General features: G+C 42.8%; 1 protein-coding gene across 4 annotated transcripts in view; it reads left to right on the top strand.

Annotated features, from left to right (window-relative positions):
• Window positions 1-14125, top strand: part of SHISA6 (shisa family member 6) — a 1483380-nt gene that overhangs the window by 1444819 nt on the left and 24436 nt on the right. The window lies entirely within an intron of this gene.

Genomic DNA, 14125 nt, shown 5'->3' with positions numbered 1-14125 from the left:
TATATCCACCAAAGAGGTAACACAGGCTTGACCCAAAATGTTCTCTTAGTTTCTTAATTTCCAGAATGGCAACTATTTATTGGTTATACTGGCCAAGCGTTGACCAAACAAACTTTAACGTTTTGGATCATCCTATGCATTTCGGAGTAATACTCCATTGCATGCAATGATGTCCCTGAAAACCTAAGACCTCGTCCCACCAGAGGAATGGCAACCATTTCCTCTCTCCAGAGAGGTGTTCCAATGCAGAACATGTGAAACTCCGCAACTTGGTAGGCAATCCTCCCTTTTTGTCAAAACATTAGTGCTTGGACACTTTATCGGGCCAGGATGCTCAATTTAGAGGAGTGGTTCAGCATAAGAGCAATCAATAATCAAGAATGTATACAAAATCCACTTCTCCCACCTGCAGTCACAAAACTGCTATGGGAGTCTGTATAAGGTAAGGAATTTGTGGGAGGACACAGATTAGAAGAAGAAATGACTTACCACTGGTAATGTTCTTTCTGATGGACATTCCACCCTCGGATTCCTCATCACCCCCCCCAACGTAGCCATGTGGTTATTTAATCCTCATGTTGGCTGTGCAGAAGGAGGGAAAAACTAGAAACTGCTGCAACGGATGCAGTGAGTGCAATTTGTTCTATCAGCGATGTAACCACCAAGGAGCATCAACTCAATCCAGCGCAGAGCCCTCTCCTGTCAAAAACATTTCTGAGATTGCAAAAATTAGGAATCCGTGGGAGGAACATCCATCAGAAAGAACATAGCCAGGAGTAAGTAGTTTGTTTGTCTATCACTATCTGTCACTACATCTGCAAACATGGTTCAGAAAGTGCTGATAGCATGAGAGCTTAGCCTTTGGGTGGACTTACTTCTGATAAAATGGTAGCCATGCAGTGAAAATAGAATTGGGGTCATTTTACAAGGAGTGGAGTGCAAAATGTAAACATGTAAACGCAGGGCGTAATGCTTTTATGCTTTCATTTTCACTCCAGCTTATTTTTATCCCTTTCCAAGGTGCAAGAGAGTTGCATCTCGACTTTGCTTTCCTCCTCCATCTTGGATTGTCATGCAGTCATAAAACAAATGGATTACTATGGAATTATCAGATGAGCACCTGCTGATGAGCACGCGGATTCGAATTCCTTAGTAAACACTAACTGCAAAGCGTAATTTGCAAGCAGCGTTTACATTTTTACTTTTACAAAGAAGAGATTAAATCTGAAAAGTAAAGGTGATTTTGCTTGGTTGTACTCTTCAGATTTGCACTACATTTTGCAAACGTTGAAAATGGTATGAAGGGGACCAAGCAGAATGTAAGTGCCAACATTTCTGGACCACTGCATGTAATCAGCATTTTATTTAAAATGACACTGAATGTGATCAAACCTGCGCCCTCTCAACACGAACTGTGCTGCCGAGTGTAAAATTGCTTTATGAGGAGCAAGGGTGCAGCTGGATGACACCTCAAGAAAGCAGGGAAACTGCAACCACATTGCCACTGATCGGAGATCAGAACGGACGAGGGTGGTTTGATTGTATCCAAATAGGAAAGCTATTAGCAAATTAGCAATGAACAGCTGCACATTAAATATATTAATTCCTAGAAAACAAACCACTGGAGCATAAACAGGAGTCATGCCAGAAGCAATAATAGCAAGAGCCTGTGTGAAGCTGGGAAAGATAAAGAAAGAGGCAATCTCAAGAGAAATTAAATCTATGTGATGATCAGTTAAAGAGAGAAAAACAGCATGCAGTTTTCGATGGAACATTTGGACTACGATAATGTGCATTTTTTACTTTTTTGCCCCAAAGATGTGGAACGGCCTACTGATTCAGCTTCAGAGTGAAGAAAGCCTGTTTCAGTTCCACAAACACCTAAAGACTTTCCTGTTCACCTCTTCTTTTTTAATTTCTCCTTCCATAATTCCTGTCTCTTTCTCTTCCTTGTATCCTTGCACTCTGTTGTGAATTTGTTTTGCATGCGTGCATTACAAATGGCGATGAACATGCCTTTAAAAGCGCTCCATTGGTTGCAGGTTGGCTCCAGGGTTCAGATCAAAGTCATATGCAGAAATTGTTAAAGGAACACTATCCCAAATTATGTGCACAAGCAGTCTGCCCTCTATTCATCAACCGGTATCTGTCACTACACGAAATTATAGACCATCCCCAGGACAAATTGAAATATGAAAAACATAGGGGATCCTCTCTAGGATTGCAAGACCCATGATCAATGGGATGCATCTGTTAGAAGTGTAGAGCAACTGTTATTTTACTGTCATCTATTAATGAGCACTATTTGACCATCCAAACGATCTAGCTGTCCCTCTGGATGTTACCAAACCCTAGAAGTCAGTAGCGTGCCGCCCACCTAGGGTGTGGGGACAGAGAAGAGGCTGACCCCATTGCTCAGGCTATTATAAAAAAAAAACATGAACCACATCAGGATATGTTCATATAAAATGTTCAAAACTTGAATAACAATTACTTTTAATATTCCTGCTCTCTTGAACTCAGTATCTAAAATGTAGAAATGTTATATGTTATATGTGGACCAAAGGGGCACACATATTATTCACATCGGGTATCTCAGAATTATTGATAAATCCATTAGTAGTGTTGGTCGACTAGTTTCAGTGACTAACAGTGGTAATGTCACTTTCTTCAGGGCCTTGTATGCTGCTATTTGCATATAGAGTGTTTAGTCTAATGCTGCTGGATACATTGTCCTATGTATTTCTAATTGGTGAACATAGGAGAGTTCTGCTACCCAAATGAGCAGGTTCTTAATATGATCCAGGAGCGTAGTGGCCTCTCAATTCTATATTGCTTTCCATAATTTATATTGGTTTAGTTTAGTTTATTTATTTGTAGAGTGCAGCCAAGCCCGAAGGCATCTTGGTGCCTTTCATACAAATTACAAAAACAATACAGAAAAGAATACAATACAAAACCTTACAGATATACATCAGTCAACAGTAAAATACATCAAGGTCAAAAATGTCTAAAGCAAAGTTACATATATACACATTCCATATGTACATCGGATAGTGAATACATCGAGTTTAGCATATCAGTTGTGAGATCAAATTAATGTCTTGCTCATGAAGCTAGATTTTAATCTTTTTCCGGAAAAGGAGGAAAGATGGTTCCTCTCTTTGCGATACTGGTAATGCATTCCATTTCTTAGCAGCGAGGACTGGAAAGCCAACCTCACCTGCATGTTGTTGCTTAAAGCAAGGAATGGTGACGCAATGTGACTGAGGCCGTGTACACGATTGTCTGGATAGGTATCGGATAAGTAGGTAGGAGCTAGGTTGGATAGGCACGTATGGGTCAATGATAGAATTTTAAGGTCGATTCTTTGCTTAATGTTGAGCCATTTTATTGTGCGTCTGGTTGCAGAAATATGTTGTGTCCAGGGGATGTTTATAGCTGCTCTAATGGCATTATTTTGCATAACTTGCATTTTGTTAAGGTTTTGTTTTGAAGTGCCCAGGTAAAGTGCATTGCAATAGTCGAGCTTAGATAAGGTATGAGCTGTGTATGATGCCAATGCGTTGGTTTGTCTCTTTAGAGTCCGTGCAGTGTCAATGTAGATTCCTAGTGTTTTCACAGCGTTGGCAACTTTAATTATGTTGCCATCGATATTGAAGGAGGTGAATATCGTGCCCAATTTGTTCAGGTTAGCTGAGGATCCTAAGAGAAGTAGCTCTGTCTTCTCGTCGTTGAGACAGAGTATTTGCTTTGCCATCCATGCTTGTATAATGAGGTAAATGTCATTGAGGGTCTTACTGTTTACAATGTGATCACCAGTGATAGGGATGAGTAACTGGGTGTCATCTGCGTATGTGGTGTAGGTAACTACCAGATAGTCACGTTTATCAAAAGGGGCTTAGTGAACACATTGTAGAGAGTAGGGGACACACATGACCCTTGTGGAACCCCACAAGTAACTGCCATGCGTGAGGCAGAGGCTGAAGGAGCAAAGACCCTCATAGATCTGTTATTGAGCAAGGACTCAATCCAAGCGTTTGCTTGGTCTGAAAAGTGTGCGGCAGATGCAAGGTGTTTGCATAAGATTTTGTGGTTCACCAAATCAAATGCTGCTGATAAGTCGAGTAAGAGAAGCAAGTTTTCCCTTGTCTTTCAAAGTCTGGATTTGAGTCTTAAGGTCGATAAGCACTGTTTCTGTCCCATGTCTCGGTCTGAATCCAGATTGTCTCAGTGCTAGCAGGTTATTGGATTCAAGGTGTTGCTGTTTGTGCAGGTAAGCTGCACAGTCTAATATGTTTAGCACGAATGGAATCGTTGTGATGGGTCTGTAATTTGAAGGGTTGTTGGGGTCTAGTGATGGTTTCTTTAGTAATTGGAGTACCCAGGCGTCTTTAAGATTATTAGGTACTATATTGGTTTTGAATGATGCATTAATGACAGAAGTAATAAATGGGACCAGTTCTTTCGCGGCCTCCTTAATATGTGGGGCTGGGCAAGTGTCTCCCTGACAATTGAATGGTTTGAGTTTCAAAATGATAGTCTCAACTTCTTTGATAGAGAGGTGAGTGAAATTAAATTGGGGCAGTACATTTCTAATGTGAGAAGGTGAGACCTGAATGGGATGCGTATTTGAGATGAGTTTTTTTTTATTTCTATTTTGTTTTGCAGCAAGGTTATTTTATCTTGTAATGCCTTTTGTATATTAGTGCACCATAGGGCGTCTTTAGTACAGGTATCAGGAGGTGGAGCAAGTGATTCCAGCTCTTTCAATAATTCCTTCATACTAGACTTAGCTTTGGGTATGCGATCATTAAAGCCGTCTTTTTTGGCTTGGACAATGGCTACCTTGTAGTTAAATTAAGCTGCAATAAAGTTGTCCTTATTTGCTGATGATGGTGTAAACGTCTATAGTGATTCGGACGTTCTTTTCAGTTTCATAAGAGTCTTTAGGTGAGAAGTATACCAGTTGTTTAGGTGAGCGTGAGGTTTAGCATGGTTTCATTGTACTAATCTACTAGTACAGATGGATCAGAGTGAACTATAGTTGGGTGAATGATGGGTTGTAGTAATGGTAAGAGTTTTTTCTAGGGTTAGATTACTTTTATTTCTGGTCGTCATGGCGGGTGCTTGGATTTGAGGAGTAGGTAGTGCAGCTTATTTGATAATGAATGTAATTAGGTGGTGGTCAGTCCATGCACAAGGTGTATTGGAGAGTATGTCAATGTTACAGTTTAAATCCTCCAACTGATCTAACGTTCTTCCTTTATTATGAGTAGGATGGGTTATCTGGTGTGTGTACCCTAATTCAGTAATTGTATCCTTGAGAGCACAAGCTTTAAGGTCTTTAGGATCTTGGAAACCTAGATTAAAGTCACCCAAGATGATGGCTTGAGGGATACTTTTGGTGTTAGATCATAGCAGGTGTGAGATATCATTTTCAAAGGTGATGGTCGGGCCTGGTGGGCAGTAAATGAAGTGGATTTTGATAGTAGATGTAGTAGATGTGAATAATTTGATAGATAGTAATTCTGTTGATGGTGTAGTTTGGTTATTGACCATTCTTAGGCCTAGTGCAGTTTTATAGATGAAGGCAGTGCCTCCTCCTTTCTAAATGTTGGCATCTCTGATCGGCTGATGGAATAGTTATCTGGGATGGCAAGAGCCAGTGATGGGCCTGATGCAGAATGGAGCCAAGTCTCCGTAATGGCAAGGAAGTCAAGGTCATGGAGTGTAATAAAGTCGGATATATCCAATGCGTGAGGTGGTAGTGATCTGGCATTAATAAGGCCAGCTTTAATGATAGGTGTGGAATTGTTTTGGTTGGCCTTGGGTAAACTATGGTTGTATTTGTAGGCATGGGATGACGTAGCTGTGTTGGCTGAGGTGATGGTGGCTGTGATGCTATCTTTGCTGATTGGGCTGTGATGTGGTTGTAGAGATCTCGAGCTGAGTCTGTTATATCTAACTGGTAAAGGGCATGGAATGGTGGGCAATGGTGTAGGTGTGAGTGGTTGATGCGTTTGTTGATTGGTAATGCCTGGGGGTGAGATACCAACTATCTGAGCTAGTTGGGCATGAAGGGGTGTGTTGTATTCACCTGGTTAGCATGGATCTTGCGAAACGAAGGAACGGGCATGGGCCATTTACCAGCCGTGCGGCCCATCCTCGATCCTTTAATTGCCAAAACCATGTTAACCTCTCACATAGAATATATATTTCATGTAAATGCATCTCCTGTCAATGGTGCTCTGAAGATTCTGCCAGGCTGCATGTGTGGTACATGTGGATGACAACATAAAAGTTGAAGTCTGGGGCAAGTATTAGGCCAGGGAAACTCAATGTCCAATTTTTTAGCAAATCGCTGTCTCTGTTGTAGCCAGAGGCGTTGCTAGGGGGGGGCTAAGGGGGCTATAGCCCCGGGTCTTTTGGTTGTAGCCCCGGATAGAAGCTCAGGGACTACATCCAAAAAGGATGTAGCTAGCCCCGAGTCCCGCCAGTCCTGACATTAGCTTAGCCCCTGATCCTTTCCAGACCTAGCAACACCCCTGGTTGTAGCCACCTCTAGGCAGTGAATTGCATGCCATAAAAATGGCTTGCAAACTAAATGAGAACTTGCTTTGTTGTCGTGTAAGAGGCGAAATTAGAAAGCATGGGAAAATAAGCTGGCCAACCAATGTTGTACCAGCCAGGTTCTCGCAGAACAGCATGTAAAGGTCAGTCTGTGCCTCGTGATGAATTGCTATCATTTGCAACCACTTTCTATTGATGTTTAATTTCTTGGCACAATGAAAACGTTTATTTGCTCAAGAAGTGGCAAGACAGAGACTTTTGGTTTGACCGACTGCTATGAAACAGTAACGATTTCTAACTTAACAACCACCTCTGTGCATTCTAGTAGATTGTGGACGTCTTTATTGGAAAGAAGGTGAAATACAAACTGAAATTAAACTAATAGGAAATGTTCAAATAATTCCTCCCAATCATAATTGCAAGAATTTACTTGGGTGAACAGTGCATTCTTCAGCACGTAATCCTCATCTGATTGATTGCAGTAGATTTCAGATGATGGCCTGAAACATGATACTCCAATGCTCCGCCTGCGTAGATAATAGTGTCTTATTCACAGGTAGACATTCCTAGGGCTGGGAAGAGCACTTGTGGTTGACAAATAATTAAGACAGAATGTGCTTCAGTGTAAGAGATAAGTGTACAGTAATTAGAATGTTGTATTCACAGGCCTTAGGAATATGTACACCCAGGTTAGAGTTTATACGAGCATCATCTCTGCCTTGGATGGATTCCATCTTTACGTGCTTATGACCGTCAAAGAGGTTTTCTGTCTGCCTCTGGCTGCAATTTGAAAAGCAGCTGCAGTAAGTGTTGTGAGAATAAAAACATTACATATGCTTGATCAGTTCAATCAACGACCCCAATATAGCCCCCCATCGGTATGCTGACAGCAAGAATGGCTGCATGACATGCCTCTGTAAGGATTTACCCGGCAGATATCAGACTCATTGGGCTTCATTCTTCACAGTTGCCTTTACTTCGAGGGGCACAAAGCCAAGAAGGTGCCAACCGCATAGCTACAGATCTCCACACTTCATAAAATCAAAAGTTCATTCCCAGCACAACTTCCACACAGTGGTCCTGGCCTTCGTTAACTCACGCATTGAAGGAGGGAAACACTTCCTTACTGGGATTCCGGCCAAGCACCCGACCCCCCCCCTTCCAGGCATACTGCAGGCTGACTCAATGCAGGCACCCCAATTTCCACCGTAGATCTCCTATACTACTCAAGCTTCACTTGCTCCCCCTCCAGGGTCATATTCAATACTGGGTGAGAGATGGGGCAGGAAAGTGAATGGGCTCAGAAGCATGAAACTGGTGTCGTACAGAGAGGAACAGCAACAGGTAAACGGGCAGGTGTAACATTAAGAGTATATGGGTGCGAAGGGAAAGATAGGGACATTGCATTGAAGGGCTCAGAGACAATGAGCTAGGAGCAGATGCGAAAGAGAACAGCAAAATAAACCAGGCAAGTAGACAGAGGCATCACAGGGGAGAGCACAATTATTAGAATTAGGGATGAGGATGAAAGGGCATGGGGTAGAGAGCAGATCAGTGAGGAACGACTAGAAAGGAGTTTAGAGACAAGAGGAAGGCATAGGAGGAGCAGAAAAGGCCCACAACTCTTACGGTTTAAAGCATTGAATGGCGCATGTGCATTTGGTGTCTGCCCTCGGGCTGTTAGGATGGCCATCGATCCACTAGCTGTGCCTGTGTGAGGACATGACAGCTGCTCTGTGAGAGAACATGTATGAGAAGTGGCTTAGGCACCTACTCAGCCTCACGCTTCTAAAAATCAACAGTGATCCAACTCATAAAGGTGAAACAAGCACAGTCAAGAAACATACCTCCTACGCCTTTATTTTTTATTTTTATTTGGACTAAGAGAAGGCTATACTATAACAGTAGCAACCCAAACAGCAATAGTACACAGACTCCAAAATAATGGAGTCAAATACAGGTTATTTAGAAAATGTGTTTTAATAGCATTGAACCAGGCTTATAGGCACTGTTCTTGCAGGTTGGAATGAGTTTGAGAGCAGCAAGTCAAGTGGATAGAGTCAGCAAGGTGGAGTTGAGTTAGATTCAAAGCTGAGCTTTGTGTGGTTCCATGCAATGTTCAAGTGGTGCATTTCGAAGAGTCCACAAGGGTTCTGTTCAATGGTTGAGCTGGATTGAGACGATAGCTGCTGCTGGGTTGAGTTGGTGTGTGACCTAATGCTTCGACTGGCTTGAGTTAGGGTTCAGGTTGGGTTGATGTGATGGTCCTTGTGGTTCAATGCTTTGCTGAAAGATGTGGTGGTTTGAAGTCTTGCACAGTGGTGGGCTGTTGTTCTAGTTGAAGTAGTGATGAGCACTGCTGAGGTGATGTAGCATCAAAGTGGTTCAAAGGATGCAAGCAGCAGTTCATAGATTGACAAGAGAGTTCTAATGGCAGCATTGCGGGCCGTGTATAGTTTGAATGCTTTGAACACAGTATAATCAGTGTAAGGACAATTCTAAGCATTTAAGAAAGAGTCCAAGGTGTTCTGGCTTCTCAGGGTACTCTGAGTCCCCCTCTAGGAGCTATAGGATGCGATTAATCTGTCAAGGGATTTAAATTGTTGCTCACCTCTAGTGTTGAACCTGGTTCAAGTGGAGCTAGCAGAGTGCTGGCCTTGGTTCTAAGCAGTTCACCCCCAATCTCCCCTGTGGATGGTTAGAGGACAGATCTCACCTCTGTCTTGGATACCTTCTATCTGCACTTACTTTGGAATGGACCAAACTCCCAAGTGAGGTACAATGAATTCTTCTTGTCTGCGTAGAGTTCATACATGAATCCATGAATGAGTGGAAGACTCTTTCTTTATAATGGCACAGAGCCACAGGGAATTTGACAAAGGAAGGCCTGCTGTAAGAGATTCAATCCCTGTTACTGTGACAAGTGACCTTTAGTCTTCTTGCAGCATACACAAAGTACTTTGTTCTGCAGATGTTCAAGTGGACAGGAAGGAAAGAAAGCCCAAGAGAAAAGCAGGATGGTGAAACCATTCTTAGATCCCCTCTGTCCTCTCTGGCTGCTCTAGCCACCTCTTCCCCTTCCCAGGGCTGCAACTTCAAAGCCCACTTTGGTGGCCAACACCCTTGTGTGAGACTGTCTTTTGTTACGTGTGTGCCTTTCTGGAGTATGGTTCCCAGGAGAGCTCCTACTGAGATATCCTGGGCTTGAAGGGAGGTGTTACCCTTCCTCCCAGGGAATCAATGCACATGAGCTTTCTGCCTATTGTCACAATTGCTGAACTGGAGAGTTGCAGGCTAACTATGAATCCACATGTCCTTAATTTAGCTGCCTTACACTCACAGGGTTACCACTTGACACCATTTTGAGGTGGCTTTATTAAATTGTGGGCTCTTATGAGTCACCATATCCCAATCATGTCTGGCTTAGAGTTTACACTGCCACTAGACTGATAGAGCAGCAATTATAATATTTTGGATCAGAGCGCAGAAGTTAAATGCATCCTCTCTCTGCAGTGACTTTGGGCCAGCTGTCAGAAATGTATGTATAACCTTTGAACCAGTACTGTGCCACAGAAGAGCAGGTGCTGCAGGTGTCAGGAGACTGATGCAGCAGGGCACATGTCTACACAATGCATTTGGCATGGCACTTAAGGAAAGGGTAGGTCTGATCAGCAGACCGTCCTTTCACAGATGTAGTACCACCATCATTTTATTAGTTTAGAAATCAAAAAAGCTCAGGCTATCCCACCCTCACCGGATGGAAATCCTTCATAGCCTGAATGAGCATTTGCTTGTAAGCAGGGTGGCCAGTTTGGTTGTGATCACTCTTATCTCCATCGTGTATTTTGAGCTCCTACCTTACCTCTGCTTACAAATGAGTACTTTTGGTGTGATGTTTGCTCTAACATTACTACACATCACCCCAAATTAGACACATTTCTGGTGATCATTTTGGAACATTGCGGCTGTCAGAAAAAGAAAAGAGTTATGTGTGATTGCACTGGGGTTTCGGATAGGAGCACAGGCTCCTGTGCTGTACACCTTTGAATGCGGTATGGAGGCTTCCAGCCATGACTTTTTGCATTGGTAACAGGATGCTGCTGACAGGCATGGAGATTTGGGGACTCTTTTATTCTGCTTTTAAATTCCCTCTAATTCTCAGAGTCCAGAGCAATAACGCTTTCAATGGGCCTCATTACGAGTCCGGCGGTAACCGAGCCGGAAAAAACGGCAGGTTATCGCCGGACTCGTATTACCATTCCGCCTCCGTGATTCCTGGAATCACCGGGGCATTACAACCCCGGTGACCCGGTAACTCTGGAGGCGGATTTCGGTAAATCCCCATTCCCATGGAATCCCATGAGAATGGGGAAGTGGAAACACTGGCACCATGCTGTAATGGTGCCAGTGTTTGCACGTCCTCCTGCAGGCGGGTGGTGTTAAACCCGCCAGGTCAGACCTGGCGGGAGTGACACCTCCCGCCTGCAGAACACGAAATCAGCCGGTCCTGAAACTACATTGCCGGCGGGTGTACCGCCACCGTTATTTCCATACCGGCTGACTCGTAATTAGGCCCAATGCATGAAAGAGAGAAAGAAACAGCTCTTCACGTTCCAAACTCCCCCGGGAGGAACCTGAAGTGCACTTATTATTTACATGTTCATCCCGCCTACAGCTTCTTAAAACAATAAAAGATAACAATTATAATTTCATTCTAATGTGTCATTTGCTTATCTATGTTTATGTTTGAGAGACACCTCATTGTAACTTTGGGTCTTCGTGGCTCGATGTGTTCTTTGAACTCTGCATAGTGTCTCTGTCCTAGCTTATTTGTCTCACATAACGCCAACAGCAAGAAAGCTCACTAGCCACTAATGTATGATTACTGAAAAACATCCGCTTTAAATATACAACCCTTTAGCGTTTTTTTGGGTTTTTTTGCTCTAGAGCAAGCAACATTTTTCAAGACCATAGAATAAACTCTGTGCCAGAAGGGGTAACGTGTTTGCCTTGGAAACAAGGCAATGCAGAGCAACACAGGTTCGAAGCCCCGTCCACACTGGGTGTTTAAGGGCGCTATAAAAGATTAATTAATTAGTTAAATCGAGACAGTTGTTCCAAAGGCCTCTTGGTCTCTTGACAGGGCCTAACACATGGCCAAAGGTCATATTGTATATCACTAAAAAACACTGACATGTATTGAAAAACATTTCGATAAAGAGATCAGGGACGTCATTTCACCAAAATGCCAGGGGTAGCGGAAGTGACATCACCCGACCCTTGACCCTCTGATGACATCACAGGAAGTGATGTCATTAGACCCCGCCCCAAAGTGATATAGCGGGTAGCGATGGTACACAACATTTCACCCGTTGAAAAAACAGGAAGTGGCATCACATAACATTGTATACTATGAAAAATATAGTTATGATATCACTATATGATGTACATTCATACAAGAATGGATCGCCATATGTATCATTAAGTTCAGTGTTTATTGGCCCGTATTACCAAATGACTGTGTATGCAAGCAGACGTCCATGACCAAATGATAAGCGTAAGTACTATATAATAACACATCATTAAGCGCTTTATATAGAAAAAATATACACCCAATATCACCCAACCTGTGTTGGTACTCATTTATCGACCTCAGAAGGATGAACGGCTTAGGCTTAGTGAGGCGTTTAAGAACAGACTAAATCAGTGACTCACCCCCTGAAGTGTGCCTGAAATAAACATTTAATGAGGCCAGCAATTACTGTATAGAATTCCAGAAAGACACATTCTTTGGTATACCTATTCTTTCTTATTTAGGGTCAGTGCTGAAAGTGTTAGAAGAAAAATAAGAACAAGTGCCTCAAGTCTTTTTTTTTAAGGGGCCTGAACAAGAAAGCCAGCCACCCCAGAAGTAAAGAGCCACAGCCCAGGAGCTTGCATAACTTAAAAAAAAAAAAAAAAAAAATTTTTTTTTTTTTTTTTAGTAGAGGTCGCAAGGGACACCACAGAGGTCGCAAGGGACACCACAGAGGTCGCAGTTGCGACCCCTGGCGACCCCCAAATGACGTCCCTGAAAGAGATATTAGGGGTAAATTGTCGTACTAAAAACCTCTGAAATATCAGTGACATATCTTTCTTAAAGGACTGTTATGGTTGTAGTGCAGGAAAAATAAACTCCCAAAATGTAAAGGAACCACAACTTGGCCACGGCACAGCACCGTAAATTAAGCCACCCGTGATATCACCGATGACACCAGAAATGATGTCATCCATGACATCCGTGATGCCTTCACATATAACATCACACATGGATACACACTGCAAGAAATAGTTTATGGGCAGCAAAGTATGTTTTAATAATGAAGTATGGGCCAGAGATGACACGGAGACTGGTGTAGGAACAGGAAACATCTTTACTGGACTTCCAGTCTCAGGTACAAGGCACAGGTATACATTTTGGGAACATTGGGCAAGCTACACGGGGATAACAGCCACCAGCACCCTCCCTCAGTCAACCCATCTTCCAGCTGACACTCAGAACATAACATTCTCACACACTGCATTCCGTGCCAGTCACTCCTAACATTCCATGCATACAGAGCAAGGGGCAGGGAAAGGCAAGACACACATGTGTTGTATATAGGCAGTCAATATGAAGAGTCAATCATTAAATGTGCAGGAACGTATAGCATTTACAATGCACGGAGGTAGAGCAGAAAGGACGCATATAAGTGTGTCAAAGTAACATTTTAAAAAAAGAAGACACACTTCAATCTGGAGAAATTGAATGCCAGCAAGGCACACATTTACCATAGACATATATCAAGTACAACAACCTGTCTCAAAATTCCCTTCAATGACTCTTCGTTCTTCAAAACAGTGCTCAGGGAGTGCCCGTGTGGTGCATTGCAATCGTACTAGAGGCAGGCACTAAGCTGTATTTACAACAACTGTAATAAAATTGTGACAAAGGACAAGTATAGTGCGGTAGTTAATATCCACTCGGAACAGTGTTAACATTTCCAATGTTTTTGAAAACATAGTAAACTGGTATTACCGAAACTTTGCACCGGCAAATACTGCTCCAGTGCAAACAGAGAATTCTAACAATGTAGATGTGCATGACGCAAAGGACTACTGCTAGAGCAAACACTCCCATGTTGCAAACATTATTTTACATGTTTTCTTTTTTTCAGTGCAAACGTGTCTGTAGATTCTGGTCACTAGACAGATCTTCCGGGACACTTGCAGCATATTCATTGTTTCTTTGCTGGTACATGTTATTGCAGAGTGCGTACTCATGGGCGATATCATATGTTATGTCATGGATGTCATATTGTGTGATGTCATCAGTGATGCCATTGATGACACCACTTATGATGACATCTGCGATGTTCTGAGTGGTGCCAGAGCAATGCAGATCTGTGGCCAAGTTAGGGTTCGTTAGGAACCCTAAATGGCTTATGTTAGGGGGCGGGGGGGGGTGGGGGGTTGCTTTCTTGTACTGCAATCATAACGACCCTGTGACACAGTTGCAACCTGTTTTCAAACA

Source organism: Ambystoma mexicanum, chromosome 3q (genome assembly GCF_040938575.1).
Source record: "Ambystoma mexicanum isolate Mex_15411 chromosome 3q, UKY_AmexF1_1, whole genome shotgun sequence".
Lineage (NCBI taxonomy): Eukaryota > Metazoa > Chordata > Amphibia > Caudata > Ambystomatidae > Ambystoma > Ambystoma mexicanum.
This window is presented reverse-complemented; position numbering and strand designations above follow the sequence as displayed.